The sequence below is a fragment of the Phyllobates terribilis genome, unplaced genomic scaffold (genome assembly GCF_046119375.1).
Source record: "Phyllobates terribilis strain yellow unplaced genomic scaffold, ASM4611937v1 Scaffold_4__5_contigs__length_816908805, whole genome shotgun sequence".
Classification (NCBI taxonomy): domain Eukaryota; kingdom Metazoa; phylum Chordata; class Amphibia; order Anura; family Dendrobatidae; genus Phyllobates; species Phyllobates terribilis.
Window position 1 is genome coordinate 685,073,338 of NW_027362764.1, and position 18,957 is coordinate 685,092,294.

Below are 18,957 nucleotides of genomic sequence, written 5' to 3' on the forward strand. Positions count from 1 at the left end.
GGGAGGTAGCATCCTAGCTACCCAGAGGAGACCAGTTTTTCCGGTGGACAGTGGAAGTGATCTCTTCGAAGGGAAGAATTGGCCCTCAAATTCCCTGCAGGAGATTCTGGCAGGCCTGAAGAAGAGGGGGCGTAAGGGGGGGGTACTGTAACATACCTGGCGGAGTCCTTGCATAGTGGTTCATCTCCCACTGTGCAAGAGCGCGCACTTGATCTCCTGTCCAGAATGTCTCTCTGGCTTCCCTCCATGCTGTCTGTTTGTGTCTGTTTCTGCAGCTTAAGGGCGGCGCCCGATCACTTCCTGCTTTTTGTACCTGCTGTGGGTCACACCCCTTGTGCGTCCTCAGCCTATTGCTGTCTGTCACCTGGTATATAGCTCAGCTGCTCCCATCTATCCCTGCCTGAGCATAGTGTTTCATTCAGTGTGTGCTTGCACTCTGAAGGTGCCAGGTCCCGTTCTTTGTCTCCTGCCTTGCGGTATCAGTTCCCGTGTCTGAACTGAGTCCTGTCTATGTCTCCTGCCTTGCGGTATCAGTTCCCGTGTCTGAACTGAGTCCTGTCTATGTCTCCTGCCTTGCGGTATCAGTTCCCGTGTCTGAACTGAGTCCTGTCTGTGTACTCTTGCCTGCTGCCTCTCCTGGAGGCTGTATTTCCAGTCCTGTCTGAACACGCTCCTAGCCTGTTCCTCCCGCCTTCTAGGGGCCGATTACCTAGACCCGCTCCTGTATCTTGTCTGTCCTGTCTGAACACGCTCCTTGCCTGTTCGTCCCGCCTCTCTGGGGGCCGTATTCCCAGACCCGCTCCTGTATCCCGCTGCAGTGTCGGTCTCCTCCGTACACTCAGTTCCAGTCTGAACTCTCTCCTATCCTTTACCTGTTTTGCCTCTATGTCCGTTCCCTTCCTTTTTCTGCAGAGTCTGAACTCGTACCTAACTCCTGCTTGTTGTCTCTGTACTCACGTTTGTGAGTTTGTGGTCCACTCGCTACTTCACTGCAAGTACCCTGTGGGTATCTGGCTCTGCCTTTCTCTTCCTGTCTGTTCCGTGTGAACAGAGCCCTGTCCCCCCTGCTCTGCTTTGTTTGCCGCTCTGCGGTTTCCGCTCTGCTCCTGCCTTGTTTACCGCTCTGCGGTTTCCGCTCTGCTCCTGCCTTGTTTACCGCTCTGCGGTTTCCGCTCTGCTCCTGCCTTGTTTACCGCTCTGCGGTTTCCGCTCTGCTCCTGCCTTGTTTACCGCTCTGCGGTTTCCGCTCTGCTCCTGCTTAGCTTGCCTTTTTGCGGTTTCTGCCCTGCTCTTGCCTTGCTTGCCGCTCCTGCGGTTTCTGCTCTGCTCCTGCCTTGTTTGCCGCTCTGCGGTTTCTGCTCTGCTCCTGCCTTGTTTGCCGCTCTGCGGTTTCCGCTCTGCTCCTGCCTACTTAGCCGCTCTGCGGTTTCCGCTCTGCTCCTGCCTTGTTTACCGCTCTGCGGTTTCCGCTCTGCTCCTGCCTTGTTTACCGCTCTGCGGTTTCCGCTCTGCTCATGCCTTGTTTACCGCTCTGCGGTTTCCGCTCTGCTCCTGCTTAGCTTGCCGCTCTTGTGGTTTCCACTCTGCTCTTGCCTTGCTTGCCGCTCCTGCGGTTTCTGCTCTGCATCTGCTCGCTGCTCCGGCAGTCCTGTCCTGCTCTGCTTCTGCTCGCTGCTCCGGCAGTCCCGTCCTGCTCTGCATCTGCTCGCTGCTCCGGCAGTCCTGTCCTGATCTGCTTGCGCTCGCTGCTCCGGCAGTCCCGTCCTGCTCTGCTCTTGCCCACCGCTTCGGGTTTTCCCTCTCTGCTGTGTTTGGCTACCGCATCTGCGGTTCTGTTTCTGTGACCCAGTCTGTACTGGGTCTTGTCCTCTCTGTGCTCCAGCCCGTCCTTTCGGCCAGTACCTCCCCGCCTGCATACTCGCCTGTATCCACCCGTCTGCATACCTGCCGTGTTCGCTTATATCCACCAGTCTGTGCCAACCTAACCTGCCTGTTCCAGTAATCCCTGTGTGGGTCAACCCCCGTGTCCGGAGTTTGACCTGGAGTAGCACCTGGTCCCTCTGCCCGGTTTCTCCTTGGTGCACTGGCGTCGTATGCCGTCGTGCCACCTTGGTCGGATCGGCCAGATACTTAGTCACGCCCCTCCAGGCACTCTCCGGTTCATGGTCCAGTGGAACCACTACTCCCGCACACGCCAGTCAGTCCGGGCGTGTGCATAAAAGCGAGCAATCTGGCCGTGACGGGGCGGGCTCCGAAGGGTCCATGCAAAGTCTGTGCCGTCCCTACAGGTGTGGTTTGTTTAGCAGTGATTCACCCGCCACATCAGGTGTCTTCAAAAATGTCTCGGCGCAGGGTCTCCTGCAGGCTAAACACTTCATCGCGGTAATGTGACAGAAAGAGCAAGCTGGACCCGTAACTTGGGGGCGGAGCGAGACGTCCAGGGGTGAATGAAGGAAGAGGGTGAGATGGTTGCCAGTGACTTTGAGCTGCTCTTCAGGGGGGAGGGTCGTGTTGCCTGCAAAGGTCTTCTGCTTGGGGTTACCGGTGGTTGAATCCAGCCACGTGGGAGACGCTGGTCCTGGTGAAAAGGAGCCTAGTATTAAAAGTAAAGAAGCAACAATGCTGGAGGCCCACGGTGATCAGAAGGATGATGGTATTTTGCAGAGATGAAATAGTGCAATAGAGAAAGCAAATGGAAAAAAAGAAAAGAGAATGAATGTGTGCACTTGTGAAAGGGAATGGAAAAAAGCCATAGAAGAGAGTGCCCCCTGCTGGTGGAAGGAAGGAAAAAGCAAAAGCCTACAGCACCTGGTATTCCCAAGCGGTCTCCCATCCATGTACTAACCAGGCCTGACCCTGCTTAGCTTCCAAAATCAGATGAGAGCAAGCGTGTTCAGGGTGGTGTGGCCATAGGCAGAGACAAACCTCTCACTTGCTGCTTTTCTACTTTGACGTCTGGCTGCCGGCTGCCCTTTCCAGTGCTCAGCAAGACCAGGTCCTTTTGTGCTTTCCCTTCTCTTCAATTTTTTTGCTGGCTTCCTTAAAAGGTCTTGTAGACACAACGCCCCACTCAGAGCCGCTGAGCTCACTGATCGGCTGCAGCGCTGTCGACGGAGCGTCAGCTTCACGGCCAATGCCACAGGCAGGGAGCAGAGGCGAGACTCACCGGTCGACCCGGGTAGGGTGAGTACAGCGCGGTTAGTTGCTTTCTAATAGCCTGCAGCCGGGGATTAACTTTTAATGAAAGGGAACAATCCCTTTGACTGTCTGCAGCGCGCCACACCTAGGAAGCGCACTCTCACACACAAGCCAGCATGCACACGTGCTCGCACGTGACAACACCCCCTATCTGCCCCTACAACTTCTCCGACACCATGCATCAGACTCTCCTGCCTGTTTTATGATTTCAGGGCCCTAGCAGGAATCACCCCCCCCTCCCCAATTCCTTCCACACCTTCCTTGCCTTCCTTGCCCTGAGGTTAGCTCTTTGTCAGCCGTCTGGCTTGGTTACACAAGCTTCTTTGCAGAGAACCATGTTACTTCTGCTGGCCCTCGCTAGGCTTCCGGCATCCAAAACCTTCCCTGGGCACCTTCTGAAAGCTTGGCCCCTTCACGGCCCCGGGTGCTTTTAACGCCATCATTTCCACACGGCGAGCTGCGGAGTCAATAAGAACTCCTAGCTGTGCAAAGGAGCTCGGTGTCAGGTCTGCGTGAAGGGCGGCGGGGTAGCGTACTTAGCTGCCAACTGGCTCAGAGGCCTTGGGGCTTCCATCATCTAAGTTACTTAAGGTCGGTGTCCGGCAAGTCGCCGTTCCATGCTAGCCGAGCTGGGCAGTAGGGCAAAACGTCATCAAAATGGTTTACAGCACCTGGTGTTCCCAGGAGGTCTCCCATCCAAGTACTGTCCGAGCCCAGCCCTGCTTTGGTTTTGAGATCAGACAAGATCGGGCATATCCAAGGTGGTATGGCCAGTAGACGCTGCTTGATCCATCGCCCGGCCAGCATTTCTCAGGATCGCTTGGTGGCGAGCAATCTGGCCATGACGGGGCGGGCTCCGAAGGGTCCATGCAAAGGCTGTGCCGTCCCTACAGGTGTGGTTTGTTTAGCAGTGATTCACCCGCCGCATCAGGTGTCTTCAAAAATGTCTCGGCGCAGGGTATCCTGCAGGCTAAACCCTTCATCACGGTAATGTGACAGAAAGAGCAAGCTGAACCCGTAACTTGGGGGCGGAGCGAGACGTCCAGGGGTGATTGAAGGAAGAGAGTGAGATGGTTGCCAGTTACTTTGAGCTGCTCTTCAGGGGGGAGGGTCGTGTTGCCTGCAAAGGTCTTCTGCTTAGGGTTACCGGTGGTTGCCTCAGCCACAAGGGAGACGCTGGTCCTGGTGAAAAGGAGCCTAGTATTAAAAGTAAAGAAGCAACAATGCTGGAGGCCCACGGTGATCAGAAGGATGCTGGTATTTTGCAGAGATGAAATAGCGCAAGAGAGAAAGCAAATGAAAAAAAGAAAAGAGAATGAATGTGTGCACTTGTGAAAGGGAATGGAAAAAAGGCACAGAAGAGAGTGCCCCCTGCTGGTGGAAGGAAGGAAAAAGCAAAAGCCTACAGCACCTGGCATTCCCAGGCGGTCTCTGTTAAATGGTTAATTATGGAAATTCATTTGGAATGTTAATCGATAATCATTTTTCTGAGTTCTATGCCTCAGCCATCGTGTCTAGTTGACATGCGCTATTTGTGTGTGTATTTTTGGTTCACTACAATATGTAGAACAGGTGTGCCATACGACTGGCTATAAAAGCCCATGGTACAGAAAGGGGGGGCTCTCTTGCTCTGCCCACCCCACAAGACACAGAATCTTCATGCTGAGAAGCAGATGACATGTAGGCTTGGACACATGCTGGACAAAGACATGATTTACCAGCCAGGATCCAAGGAAAGATGGATGAATCTCAACAATTAAGCTAATTATGGACAAATGGACAATTACTTTATAACTAATTATTGTATGTACCTGCTGCAATCTGATTCTTTTTAATGGACAATCCAAGAATAAATAGATACATTTTTTATAAGAATATCGTGATATTGATACTTTGAGAAGTCCTCAGTAGAAAAAAATAATTCAGGAAGAGAATTATTTTACAGTCTCCCATCCAAGTACTAACCAGGCCCAACCCTACTTAGCTTCTGAGATCAGATGAGATTGGGCGTGTTCAGGGTGGTGTGGCCATAGGCAGAGACAAGCCTCTCACTTGCTGCTTTTCTACTTTGACGTCTGGCTGCCGGCTGCCCTTTCCAGTGCTCAGCAAGACCAGGTCCTTTTGTGCTTTCCCTTCTCTTCAATTTTTTTGTTGGCTTTCTTAAAAGGTCTTGTAGACACAACGCCCCACTCAGAGCCGCTGAGCTCACTGATCGGCTGCAGCGCTGTCGACGGAACGTCAGCTTCACGGCCAATGCCACAGGCCGGGAGCAGAGGCGAGACTCACCGGTAGACCCGGGTAGGGTGAGTAGAGCGCGGTTAGTTGCTTTCTAATAGCCTGCAGCCGGGGATTAACTTTTAATGAAAGGGAACAATCCCTTTGACTGTCTGCAGCGCGCCACACCAAGGAAGCGCACTCTCACACACAAGCCAGCATGCACACGTGCTCGCACGTGACAACACCCCCTATCTGCCCCTACAACCTTTCCGTCACCATGCGTCAGACTCTCCTGCCTGTTTTATGATTTCAGGGCCCTAGCAGGAATCACCCCCCCCTCCCCAATTCCTTCCGCACCTTCCTTGCCTTCCTTGCACTGAGGTTAGCTCTTTGTCAGCCGTCTGGCTTGGTTACACAAGCTTCTTTGCAGAGAAACATGTTACTTCTTCTGGCCCTCGCTAGGCAGCCGGCATCCAAAACCTTCCCTGGGCACCTGCTGAAAGCCTGGCCCCTTCACGGCCCCGGGTGCTTTTAACACCATCATTTCCACACGGCGAGCTGCGGAGTCAATAAGCACTCCTAGCCGTGGCAAGGAGCTCGGTGTCAGGCCTGCGTGAAGGCGGCGGGGTAGCGTGCTTAGCTGCCAACTGGCTCAGAGGCCTTGGGGCTTCCATCATCTAAGTTACTTAAGGTCGGTGTCCGGCAATGCGCCGTTCCATGCTAGATGAGCTGGGCAGTAGGGCAAAACGTCATCAAAATGCTCTACAGCACCCGGTGTTGCCAGGAGGTCTCCCATCCAAGTACTGTCTGAGCCCAGCTCTGCTTTGCTTCTGAGATCAGACGAGATCAGGCGTATCCAAGGTGGTATGGCCAGTAGACGCTGCTCAATCCATCGCCCGGCCAGCCTTTCTCAGGATCGCTTGGTGGCGAGCAATCTGGTCGTGACGGAGCGGGCTCCGAAGGGTCCATGCAAAGGCTGTGCCATCCCTACAGGTGTGGTTGGTTTATCAGTGATTCACCCGCCGCATCAGGTGTCTTCAAAAATGTCTTGGCGCTGTGTCTCCTACAGGCTAAACCCTTCATCGCGGTAATGCGACAGAAAGAGCAAGCTGGACACATAACTTGGGGGCGGAGCGAGACGTCCAGGGGTGAATGAAGGAAGAGGGTGAGATGGTTGCCAGTGACTTTGAGCTGCTCTTCAGGGGGGAGGGTCGTGTTGCCTGCAAAGGTCTTCTGCTTGGGGTTACCGGTGGTTGCCTCCAGCCACGCGGGAGACGCTGGTCCTGGTGAAAAGTAGCCTAGTATTAAAAGTAAAGAAGCAACATTGCTGGAGGCCCACGGTGATCAGAAGGATGCTGGTATTTTGCAGAGATGAAATAGCGCAAGAGAGAAAGCAAATGAAAAAAAGAAAAGAGAATGAATGTGTGCACTTGTGAAAGGGAATGGAAAAAAGGCATAGAAGAGAGTGCCCCCTGCTGGTGGAAGGAAGGAAAAAGCAAAAGCCTACAGCACCTGGTATTCCCAGGCAGTCTCCCATCCAAGTACTAACCAGGCCAAACTCTGCTTAGCTTCCAAGATCAGACGAGATCAGGCGTGTTCAGGGTGGTGTGGCCATAGGCTGAGATAAGCCTCTCACTTGCTGCTTTTCTACTTTGACGTCTGGTTGCCGGCTGCCCTTTCCAGTGCTCAGCAAGACCAGGTCCTTTTGTGCTTTCCCTTCTCTTCAATTTTTTTGCTGGCTTCCTTAAAAGGTCTTGTAGACACAACTAGTGTTGAGCCACCCCCGTAGTGTTCGAGTTCAGTTCGGTTCGTCAAACACCTTCGAACACCGTTAAAACCAATGGCAGGCAAACAAAAACACATAGAAACACATAGAAAACACCTTCAAAGGTGTCCAAAAGCTGACAAACTGCTCAGAAGATATAACTAACACATGGAAAAGTGACAAGTACATATAGTCATGCGAAAATAAAAGAGGTGGAGGAGTAAAAGGAGGGGGAGACACAGATATAGGCATGTCATGCCCTTCTAAAATCCAAAAAGTGAGAAGCCGACACAGCCAGTCCGTTCCTGCCCGTGCCACCTCCGTGTCGCCGGGTTTGTGCCAGAGCCGCGGTGGACCCTGACGGCCAGCCCCCCTCTCCTAATACTGGTGCCTGTCCGCTGGTGGGTGGAGCCCCCCGCGGTGGGGGGGGAGTAACATCTGCAGAAGAAAGACCATCTTCCAGCCAAACTAACATGTCGACTTCTTTTCGTGGACAATGTGATACGATCCCTTTGTTACGGACACGCCCATCGCTACAAATTCCAGATGAGGCACAAAAACAGCAGGTGCTTCAGCGGATATCAAGTGCTCCTTCAAGTGGGCTCTCCTCCACCTCAACTTCAACATCACAAATACTCCAGTCCTCAGAGGTGTCACCCCAATCGCACTTGCTTCCTCACAGCTCCCAAGTCTCCAGCTGCCCGTCTGAGTATGGGGTAACACAGATGGTTGAGTCTGCACAGCTGTTTACTCATACTATAGCCTGGGAAACGGAGGTCTGCTCCAGAGCTTCTGTTAATCCAGACGAGGAAATGATCTGCACTGATGCCCAGAATCTTTATAAGTCGGATCCAGGACCAGATGAAGAAGGTTCTGAGCATAATGTAGACCCTCGTTCCCAAACTGTAACTCCTGTTGGTGGAGACAATGATGAAGACGATGATGAGACTCAAATACCTGATTGGAGCGACAACTTGACTTTTCGGTCAGGGCAGGAAGAGGTTGGCTTTGAGGACGACAGGTGTGATAACACACAGGGTGATGATGACAAGGTTGGAGATCCCACTTACTGTCAACCCACAGTCAGCCAGTCGATGAGGTCACCCGGGCCTTTGCCTGGCCTTTGGGATGTCGCGGTGGTCGGCTCCCTGGCCCGTACCCTGGGGTCACTCTTTAAAAGGGTGGATAATTGTTAATTTTATAAGAGTTTGTGACACCACCTGTGGTATCTGGTGAGAAGCACCAGCGCTGCAGCAGTCCACTGAGGCCCGTGATAAGGCAGCTCGATGGTATAGCTCCCCACAGGTGGAGCTAGGTCTCAGGGCAGCGTATGCAGGGGGAATGCAGGACAGGCGAGACCCAGCTGGGTCAGAGCAAGAACGGAAACGGACACGGTAGTCACTTCAGTACCTTTTACTGGAGGAAATTCAGGCACATCCTGGAGCACTGTTGGGTGAAGGGTGCATATCAGGATCATCCCCAATGAGCGGGTGTAGGGCCTCCTGTTTCTTGCCTCTGCGGAGTAAGTTTCTGACCTGCCTGGAGCTAGGCCTAACTTTGTCTCTGTCCTGCGCTGGCTGACCTTGTGGTAGGGCCTTCTCTTGAAGTTCACGCTCCCAGTATGCGGGGCCTAAGCGTCTCCTGGCTCTGTTACGTATCAGCACCTTAGCGATCCTGGGACTTGTAGTTCTCCAGGGATTCCGGTTATGCCTTACTGGGTCATAGAGATCCCGGTAAGCTCGGATCCGGTGTCCGGTAAATGCTTCGGGGTGAGCTGGTTAAGCTCCTCTGCCCCTTATGTACTAACTCGCCACTCGCCTTCGGCCTACTCGGGCCCTCAATAGGCTATACACACTAACGGCAGCTTGCCGCGCTTCACCGATCTTATGACGCCGGCACACCTTAAGCTCTATCTGGGCTCCCTGAATCTAGCTAGCAGGAGCCTCGTGCTCCACTGCTGAACTATTAACTGAGTTCTCTAGACTAGACTGAGCTCCACTGCAGACTGACCTCTCTTAGGCTTCTCTACTGCAGGAACTCTTCAGAGGAACTGAACTGCCTAGCTCCACCTTCCCTATTTATATCCCTAACGGGCTCCCTCTGCTGGTCTGAGGTGGAAGGTGGAGATGTGTGAATGTTTATGGGGGCCTCTTGTGGAGGATTCAATCAATACACTCTTCTAGGATCTGTGATACCAAGCGCAGCGGGGCTTCACAGATGCTATTGACGACGAGGTTAGGTTGCGCCTTCCTGGACAGAGACGGAGTACTGGAAGCACGTCAACAACTGCATCCTCAACCACTACTCCGCCTCTGACCACAAGTCGTAGTGGCTCTTCAGGTCGCATGGGCTCCAAGCCTTGCATAGCCTGGGCATTTATTCAGATCGATAAGGATGACCCAACACTTGTTATCTGTAATATTTGTCACCAAAAGCTAAGTAGAGGCCAAAAAATCCATAGTTTGAGTACTTCATGCATGTACCGTCACATGGATATGAAGCATAAGTTGCAGTGGGAAGCTCACTGTGCTACAATGCGGCCTAGCAGGCTGGGCCAACCACCGTCTGCCCCATCTTGTGCATTCGCGGCCTCTTCATCCTCTGTGACTGGGGGGACAGCAGTCACACATGTTTTTGGACGCAGACCTGCCACCTCTTTACCTGCAACAGCCAGTGTGATTGGCAGGTCGTCAGTTCATTGGGAAGTGGAAACACCTGCTGGTGTTGAGAGCTCTCTGACATCGAGAGCACCACCTTTGGATCAAGGCAACCTAACATGTCCGCCTGCATCTTCCTCACAGACCGGCAGTTTGCCAGGGACACCCTACTCAACCCCGTCAAAGCACAACAGCCAGCCCTCGGTCCCTCAGATGTGGACAAGTAAAAGACCATTTCCTCCTAGCCATGAGAAAGCTAAGAGGTTGAATTTCACCATCTGCAAGCTGTTGGCTACAGAAATGCTGCCTTTCCGCCTGGAGGACACAGTGGATTTTTGAGACCTTATGTCCGTCGCAGTGCCCCAGTGTAGCATCGGCGTCTCTGCCCCGTTCTAGGCAGAGACGCCGTCCCTCTCACCTCCCCGCTCCTGGCGCGGCGTCCTCCAGCGCTGCTCTCCCCGCTGCTTCCGGCACGCGCTCCTTCCCCGGCAGTGTGCTTAGGGACCGCGCGCGCCGGGGACCGCGCGCGCCGTCCTAAGGAGTCCCCGGCCAATTGCCGGAGGACCTCCCATATAAAAGGCACCTCCTCCAAAATGGAGGTGCCCGAGCAATGTTGTAGCACTGTTCACTACTCTGCTTCAGCCCTCAGGTCCCGTTGCCAGTTACCTGCCAGATACCTGCCAGATTCCTGCCAGTCTGCTGTCTAATTCCTGCCTGATATCCTGCTACCTGCCTGCTAGCCTGAGGTCCGACGGTCTGCCTTACTACTCCTGTCAGTCTGTCTAAGGACCAGCTTGCCCGCTCACCTGGGAGCGCACATCAACTACCTGCCTGCTTGCCTGAGGTCCGACGGTCTGCCTTCCAACTCTTGTCAGTCTGTCTATGGACCAGCTTGCCCGCTCACCTGGGAGCGCACATCTGCTACCTGTCTGCTAGCCTACCTGGAGACTGTCCGGTCACCTGCTGTGACTGCCTGCCTGGCCGCCACCCGCTCCCTTACAAGGACCGCCCCCTTGTATAGTAGCCCAGAGGTTCCGCCTCCCAGACCCGTTACTGTTTGCTCGGGCCATGGGACCCGGTGGCCCCCAAGATCCCTCGCTCTCGGACCTGTGTCATGAACTGTCCCGTCAGAGGTCCCAACAGGAGTCCATCCTGGGTCACCTGCGGAATGTCAATTCTCGCCTGGACACTCTGACTGCTCTGCCTGCAACCATCGCCAGTGCCATGACTCGCAATCCGGCAGCTCCACTGCCCACTAATAACATGGTATCCTACCCCGGACCCCGGCTTTCTGCCCCTCCTCGTTTCGGAGGCGACTCCGCCCAGGCTCGGGGCTTCATAAATCAGTGCACCCTGCACTTTGAACTCCTGTCTCACCAGTTTAACTCCGACAGGGCCAAAATTGCCTTCATCTTGACCCATCTCACCGGAGAGGCCCTGGCCTGGCTAAATCCTCTATGGGAGAGAGGAGACCCCCTGGTGTCCGACTTGCCTGCCTTTCTCACGGCTTTCCGGAAAGTCTTCGACGAACCCGGACAGAAGACCTCATCCGCATCATCTCTGCTACGCCTCCGTCAGGGAAGTCTCACCGTGGGCCAATATGCCATACGGTTCCGTACCCTTGCCTCGGAGCTGGCCTGGGATAATGACGCTCTGGTTTCCGTCTTCTGGGAGGGTCTGTCCGGCCATATAAAAGATGAACTTGCCGGTCGGGATATTCCTACCACTCTCGATGACCTAATAACTCTTGCCACCCGGATTGACCTGCGGTTCCAGGAGCGTGCCAAAGAGGTCACCCGTGAGAGGAGGTTTCCACGTCTAGCTCCTACTTTTCAGAAACCCGTCACTCCCTCCGTCTCTCCTCAGCTACACTCTCCTGAGCCTATGCAGGTCGACCAGACCAAGATGGTCGGTTCTCGCCAAGAATCTCGCCGAGCCGAGGGAAGCTGTTTCTATTGTGGCAGTATGAAGCACTTCATCCGTTCCTGCCCGGAAAAGCCGGGAAACGCCAGTGTCTAGGACCACTCGGAGAGGTCGTCCTAGACAAAAGTAAGCCCTCTCCGTCTCTGACCTTACCGGTCTCTATTGCTTGACGAGAAAACCGTCTCTTTGAACTCGCCCATCTGGATTCTGGAGCTGCTGGAAACCTCATCTCCCAGTCTCTGGTAGAGAGATACCATATTCCCACCAAGTCCCTGGCTGAACCATTGTCAGCCGCCTCCGTGGATGGAAGACTTCTCTCGGAGACCATCCTGCTCGTCACCGAACCCATAACCCTGCAGGTGGGAATGCTGCACTCTGAGGAGATCTCATTCCATGTGCTGTCCGGACTTTCTCACTCCCTGTTGCTAGGTCTACCTTGGCTCCAGACACATGAACCCGTATTGAACTGGCGGTCCGGTGAAGTACTCCGATGGGGTCCTGATTGCCATAGGACCTGCCTGGTCCCGGTCCGTCCACTTCGCCCTCAGCCTACTCCAGCTAACTTACCTGGTCTCCCGGCTCCCTACTGGCCCTATGCGGACGTCTTCGGTAAGAAGGAAGCTGAGACGTTGCCACCCCATAGGCCATACGATTGCCCGATCGACCTGGTACCTGGCACCACTCCTCCCCGTGGGCGTATCTACCCGTTGTCTGCAGCCGAGACCCGAGCCATGTCTGAGTACATTGAAGAGAATCTGGCTAGGGGATTTATCCGAAAATCTACCTCCCCGGCAGGAGTCGGATTCTTCTTTGTCAAAAAGAAAGACGGCTCGCTACGTCCCTGTATTGACTACAGAGGACTCAATCGCATCACGGTAAAAAACAAATATCCCCTGCCACTCATCTCCGAATTGTTTGACCGTCTCAAGGGCGCCAGGATCTTCTTCAAGCTGGATCTACAAGGAGCGTATAATCTGGTCCGTATCCGTCAAGGAGACGAGTGGAAGACGGCATTCAATACCCGGGACGGTCACTACGAGTACCTTGTGATGCCCTTCGGTCTCTGTAATGCTCCCGCGGTCTTTCAGGAACTAGTCAACGACATCTTCCGTGACCTTCTGTACTCCTGCGTAGTGGTATACCTGGACGATATCTTGGTCTTCTCTCCGGATCTCCCCACACACCGGAGGGATGTTCGTCAGGTCCTGCTTAGGCTTCGGCAGAACCACCTTTACGCCAAATACGAGAAGTGCCTCTTCGATCAGACCTCCCTTCCGTTCTTGGGCTATGTCATCTCCCAAACAGGTCTGCAAATGGATCCCGAGAAGCTCTCTTCCGTTCTAAAATGGCCTCGTCCTGAAGGTTTGAAGGCGATACAGCGATTCCTGGGCTTCGCTAATTATTATCGTCTTTTCATCCCACACTTCTCGTCTCGGACTGCTCCCATGTCTGCACTTACCCGTAAGGGGGCTAACCCCAGAACATGGTCGCCTGAAGCCGAGGAGGCCTTCCTTTCCCTAAAGAAAGCCTTCGCCTCTGCTCCCGTCCTGCACCGTCCGGACTGTAATAAACAATTCTACCTGGAGGTTGATGCCTCCTCTTCCGGAGCCGGAGCGGTGCTCACCCAGAAGTCTTCTACTGGGAGAATGGTAACGTGCGGCTTCTTCTCCAAAATCTTCTCCTCGTCGGAGCGCAACTACTCCATTGGAGACTGGGAATTGCTAGCCATCAAATTGGCACTGGGAGAGTGGCGCTATCTGCTTGAAGGGGCTCTCTACCCGGTAATTATCTACACGGATCACAAAAACCTGGCATATCTCCAAAATGCCCAGAGACTCAATCCTCGCCAGGCCCGGTGGTCGTTGTTTTTTGCCCGCTTCGACTTCATTCTTCATTTCCGTCCGGCGGACAAGAACGTCAAAGCTGATGCCTTGTCCCGGTCCTTCCTGTCCTCCGATCAAGAGGAGGAATCTACGCACATCATCGACTCCTCCAAGGTGATGAATGTGGCCCCCTTGGATCTGACTCGTCTTCCACCCGGTAAGACGTTCGTAGCTGTGCCAGATCGGGAGAGGGTTCTTCGCTGGGGACATTCTTCTAAACTAGCTGGCCATGCTGGCCAAAAGAAGACCTTCCAACTTATTACCCGGCATTACTGGTGGCCTACCCTGCGTAAGGACGTGGTAGACTTCGTCGCGGCCTGTTCATCCTGTGCCCGTAACAAAGTTCCCCGACATCTACCTGCCGGCCATCTCCTGCCCCTTCCCGTACCTGCTGCTCCTTGGCAACACATCGCTATGGACTTTATCACCGACCTTCCAGTTTCTGCCGGTTGCACTGTCATTTGGGTTGTCGCTGACAGTTTTTCTAAGATGGCCCACTTCATTCCCCTGCCTGGTCTTCCGTCTGCACCCGAGTTGGCTAAAGACTTTATCCGCCACATCTTCCGTCTCCATGGTCTGCCCCTCCACATCGTGTCGGATCGTGGGGTTCAGTTCACCTCTCGCTTCTGGAGAGCCACATGTAAGCTGCTGGACATTACCCTGGATTTCTCCTCCGCTTACCACCCTCAGTCCAATGGTCAAGTGGAGCGGATCAATCAGATCTAGTCCAGCTACCTCCGGCACTTCGTTGATGCTCACCACTCGGACTGGGTGGATCTCCTACCATGGGCCGAGTTCTCTTATAACAACCATGAGAGCGAGTCCTCTTCCAAATCCCTGTTCTTTATAGTCGGTGGCCAACATCCCCGGATTCCACTTCCTGTCTCCGTTTCTGTGGACAACCCTGCTGCGGAGTCTCTTGTCAGCGAATTTTCTACTATTTGGGAGAGCACCAGTTCCGCTCTTCTTCTCTCCTCTGAGCGGATGAAGAGATATGCTGATAAGAGACGTCTGGATCTGCCCCAATTCCGTCCGGGAGACAAGGTTTGGCTCTCATCCAAACATGTGCGGCTCAAAGTACCCTCCTACAAGTTGGGTCCTCGATTCATCGGCCCCTTCGAAGTCCTCAGGCAAATTAACCCTGTGGCCTACAAATTAAAACTCCCGGCCACCCTACGGATCCCCAACTCCTTCCACGTATCTCTCCTCAAACCCGTTGTCTTTAACTTTTTTTCCAAAAATCCAGGTGCCCCTCCTGCTCCGGTTTCCGCTGATGACATCTTTGAGGTAGAGAGTATTCTGGCCTCCAAGAGGGTAAGAGGAAAAACCTTTTTTCTGGTAGATTGGAAGGGGTTTGGTCCAGAGGAGAGAACTTGGGAACCCAGGGAGAACATCAACGCCCCGCTTCTCCTTGAGAAATTTCTTTCTGGCCAAAAAAATAGGGGGCCTAAAGGGGGGGGGGGGTACTGTAGCATCGGCGTCTCTGCCCCGTTCTAGGCAGAGACGCTGTCCCTCTCACCTCCCCGCTCCTGGCGCGGCGTCCTCCAGCGCTGCTCTCCCCACTGCTTCCGGCACGCGCTCCTTCCCCGGCAGTGTGCTTAGGGTGCGCGCGCTCCCCCTCTCTTAAAGGGACCACGCGCGCCGTCCTAAGGAGTCCCCGGCCAATTGCCGGAGGACCTCCCATATAAAAGGCACCTCCTCCAAAATGGAGGTGCCCGAGCAATGTTGTAGCACTGTTCACTACTCTGCTTCAGCCCTCAGGTCCCGTTGCCAGTTACCTGCCAGATACCTGCCAGATTCCTGCCAGTCTGCTGTCTAATTCCTGCCTGATATCCTGCTACCTGCCTGCTAGCCTGAGGTCCGACGGTCTGCCTTACTACTCCTGTCAGTCTGTCTAAGGACCAGCTTGCCCGCTCACCTGGGAGCGCACATCAACTACCTGCCTGCTTGCCTGAGGTCCGACGGTCTGCCTTCCAACTCTTGTCAGTCTGTCTATGGACCAGCTTGCCCGCTCACCTGGGAGCGCACATCTGCTACCTGTCTGCTAGCCTACCTGGAGGCTCTGCCGTCACGTGCTGTGACCACCTGCCTGTCCAGTGACTCCTGCCCGCTCACCTGGGAGCGCTCATCTGCCGCCTGTCTGTTGGTCTTCCTGGAGGCTCCGCCGTCACATGCTGTGACCACCCGTTTATCCAGAGACTCTCCACTGCTCACCTGGGAGCTCACGTCTACCATCAGCCGCCACAGGTCGTACCAACCCTTTACCCAGAGACTGCCCCGGTCACTTGCCGTGACCATCTGCCCGTTCACCCAGAGACTGCCCCGGTCACTTGCCGTGACCATCTGCCCGTTCACCCAGAGACTGCCCCGGTCACTTGCCGTGACCATCTGCCCGCTCATCCAGAGACTGCCCCGGTCACATGCCGTGACCTCCTGCCCGTTCTTCTAGAGACTGTCCCGGTCACCTGCTGTGACTGCCTGCCTGGTCGCCACCCGCTCCCTTACAAGGACCGCCCCCTTGTATAGTAGCCCAGAAGTTCCGCCTCCCAGACCCGTTACACCCAGTACCAGATGCCCAGTCGGCACTACTTCTCAAAGAAAGATGTGCCTGCGCTCCACCAGCATGTCGCACACAACATCACCGCTTCTTTGAGAAACTCTGTGTGTGACAGGGTGCATTTCACCACAGACACTTGGACGAGTAGGCATGGACAGGGGCGTTACATGTCGCTGACAGGGCACTGGGTAACTATGGTGACAGCAGGACAAGGGGCTGCTGTCCAAGTCTTGCCGTCCCCGCGTGTTGTACGTCAATCCTCTTTATCTAGAAGTTCCTCCACTGCTTCTGCCTCCTCAACCTCCTCTCGGTCCTCCACCTGCACCCAAAGCCTGTCTGGTAATGCCACCTACTTTCTAACTGCGCACCTCCTTACTATGCTGGCAGCAGGGCTCAACGGCATCAGTGTTTACTTTTAAATGTCTGGGAAATGTGAGTCACACAGCTGAGGACTTGTGGTCAGCTCTGGAGACCCAGTTTCATGAATGGTTGTCTCCACTGGACCTGCAACCAGGGAAGGCCGTGTGCGACAATGCTGCAAACCTGGGTGCGGCCCTTCGCCGGGGCAATGTTACACACGTGCCTTGTATGGCTCACGTGTTGAACCTGGTTGTCCATAAATTTTTAGCCCACTATCCCGGACTAGATGGCCTTCTGCAGAGGGCACGGTCGCTGTGTGCTCACTTCCGCCGTTCGCATCCCGCAGCTCAACGACTTACATCTCTACAGAAGTCGTTGGGCCTGCCAGTTCACCAGCTGAAATGCGATGTTCCGACACGGTGGAATTCAACTCTGCACATGTTGCAGCGACTGTGGCAGCACCGACAAGCCCTGATGCAATAGTTTCTGACGTATAGCCTGGGCCAACGAGATCCAGAGGTGGGGCAAATCACACAGCAGGAGTGGTCTCAGATCAGGGACCTATGAATTTGACGCGCCCCCTGGGCCGTGGGGTACTCGGAGCCGGGCCGGTAGACGCTGGGGGTTGTAGTCACTGTGGCGGTGACCCGGTCCGTGACCCAGGGCGGTCAATCCAACGGTAATTTGTATATATGGATTTTATAATGTCCGACTACGCCACCTGTGGAGTGCGGCCAAAGGGGCCGCCGCTGCGGAACAGTCCTCTGAAGCTGGTGGTTTTGCTGCAATGGTATTATTACTCACCACAGGAAGAGTGTAGCTTCAGGGCAGTGTGGGTGGATGATGGTGGTTGTAGTGTAGGGAGTCGGTAATGAACACAGAGTCCGTGTGATGCAGTCCCAAGATCTTTACTCACAGTTGTTGCAGTCCAGATTACAGGTACCAGAGCTATCTCACCCGTCGTGCTGTGCGTACTCAGTGAGGGGCTCAGTCCACCCCCAGATAGCTCCGGAGTACTTAGCAGGACCCCCTTCTGTGTGTCCTTTCTCTGGCCTTCTCCCTGCACCTCACACCCAGTGACACTTCTATCCGGTATCCTCGGGCCTTGGCGGGCGACTTGTGTTCCGTCCCCTGGGTCCTATGTGGCTACCTTCTTAGTGAGACTGGTGTGGACTTTTGCCTGCAGTACATGAAATGCTGCAGCCTCCGGTTTCTAGTTGAGCCTTGCTGTTTCTCCTCTAGTTGAGGGACCGGTTCCCCTTATCTGGCCTGACCCCTCTACCTACTGGTAGCAGCGGGAGTACAGGTGGCCTTCTGCACGGCCCGTAGCCCTAGGGTCCCTTCGGTTACTGGAGCCTTCCTGCTCCCACTCCTCTCTTCTCTCCTTCAGTCCTGGGCCTCCCAGGCTAGGCCCGCCTCCGGAACAGAGCTCATGCCGAGCCTCTGCTCCTGTCACTTTTCCTCCTCTGACTGGCTTGCTCTTTCTAAGATGGCTTCCTATTTATACTCTCCCTGTCATGTGCTCCCCTAAGCTGCTCCCCTAAGCACCCACTACATAGGATCCTCCCACCAGCTAGGGACCTGGGACTGTGCTCTCCCTTAGGAGCAATCTCGCCCTAACCCCACTGCGGGTATGTGTTGGATGCAGGTGTTAGGGTCCCGAGCCATACGCCTTCCTTACCTGAGGGTGAGATACCACACCTCTGGGTGAGATGCAGTAACTCTGTGGTGACTGCACCCTCAGGGGCGCCACACACCTTTCTGCACAGTTTTGAAATGGCGACGAAGATGTTTAGTGCTGACGACGATGCCATTATCAGCATAACTATTCCGGTGATTTACATGCTGGAGCACACATTAAACAGAATTCAGAGTCAGGTGGTCGGACAAGAGGAGGTGGAGGAAGTAGAGGAGGAGTCGTATGCGGAAGGGATAACATCTCCAAGGTCCAGACGGTTGGCAGCACCAAGGAGGCAGGCATGGGAGGGTGGGGGAGAGGGATTAAACAGGGCGCATGGTAGCAGCCAAACTGTTGAGGAAGGTGCAGGAGCCGAGGAAGAAGTGGAGGATGAACTGGCGATGGGCATGGAAGACTCATCAGATGAGGGAGACCTTGATCACATTTCTGTTGTGCGAGGTTGGGGGGAGAGGGCAGAGGAAAGAAGCATGATTCTTACCTCGCTACCAACACAACAAGGACTTGGTCCTCCTGGATGCGCAAGACACATGAGTGCCTTCTTGCTGCACTACCTGCAACATGACCCTCAGATTGCAGAATTCGAAGTAATCTCGACTACTGGGTTGCCACACTCTTAGATCCCCGGTACAAAAGTAAATTTGCCGAAATAATTCCTGCCATAAAAAGGGATTGACGCATGCAGGAGTATCTGCAGACGC

At 54.4% G+C, this 18,957-nt stretch overlaps 4 pseudogenes; all 4 read right to left on the minus strand.

Moving 5' to 3' along the window:
• Window positions 1–2,796: 2,796 nt before the first annotated feature.
• On the minus strand, window positions 2,797–2,915 carry LOC141268929 (5S ribosomal RNA; annotated as a pseudogene).
• A 942-nt stretch (window positions 2,916–3,857) lies between these two features.
• On the minus strand, window positions 3,858–3,977 carry LOC141269860 (5S ribosomal RNA; annotated as a pseudogene).
• A 2,197-nt stretch (window positions 3,978–6,174) lies between these two features.
• LOC141269760 (5S ribosomal RNA) lies at window positions 6,175–6,294 on the minus strand (annotated as a pseudogene).
• A 621-nt stretch (window positions 6,295–6,915) lies between these two features.
• On the minus strand, window positions 6,916–7,034 carry LOC141267552 (5S ribosomal RNA; annotated as a pseudogene).
• Window positions 7,035–18,957: the final 11,923 nt, after the last annotated feature.